Here is a 927-nt window from a genome sequence, read left to right on the forward strand (position 1 = left end):
TGGGGCGGCCGAGCGGGAAGTCGGTCGGACACGCCCACACCGGGGCCGGAGACCCCGAAGGGCAGACGCGACCGCGCAGAAGGAGGTCGGTCCCGTTTTGTGAGGGTCTCAATAGATGGAAAAGAAGGAAAAATCATGTTAAAACGTGGTTAACTCCAAAACATGAGCACTCGTGTGTTTTGCTTTGAATATCAAAAGTCTACATTTGAGCCCTTTGTGTAGGTAAGGCTCAGACCAAATGACCTCCCTGCTGCCCCTTCCGCCATAGGCCCTGCAGACAGACAGACCAAGGAAGACGGTGGCACTGACAGTCAGTCAGAAAGGTGGAGACCGGAGGCAGGATTAGGAAGCAAGCGGCGGCAGCAGGAAGAAGACAGGCAGAGACACCTCCTGTGGTGACCGTGGCGTCCTTGTCCTGGCCTGGGCCTGTCTCTAGTTGCTTCTACAGTCCAGACTCTGTTCCAGCAAGATTGGAAATGTATTCCTGGGCCTGTCACGCTTTTGCCAGGCCCCCAACCCTCCACCGGGACCGGGTTTGACTCCTTCCTCTCCCCTGCAGCCAGGGCAGGTGGGTGCTGGCTCCCCTCCGGAGTACAAGGAAAAGTGACAAAGCAGGACACGGAAGAGAAGGGGAACTTAGAGGGGGGAACCACAGCGGGGGGATTTAAACCCCATGTGCTGGGGATGGGCTTCAAAAGAGTCAGGGAGGTGTGGGAGCTCACAGTAAGTGAATATTGGGCAGTGTCCCTGAGAGGGCATTTGAGCCAACACCTGTACTCTCCAGGTGGGAAACTGAGGCCCAGAGAGAAGAAGGCACTGGCCAGGGCTAGAGAACTCTGGTGTTCAGCTGCCAGCCTGTGCCAGTCTTCCCAGACCTCCAGTAAGGGTGCAGTGATAATCTACCTTGCTTTTTTCCCCAGGTCTGTC

The sequence above is a fragment of the Galeopterus variegatus genome, unplaced genomic scaffold (assembly GCF_000696425.1).
Source record: "Galeopterus variegatus unplaced genomic scaffold, G_variegatus-3.0.2 Scaffold7829, whole genome shotgun sequence".
NCBI classification, from domain to species: Eukaryota; Metazoa; Chordata; class Mammalia; order Dermoptera; family Cynocephalidae; genus Galeopterus; species Galeopterus variegatus.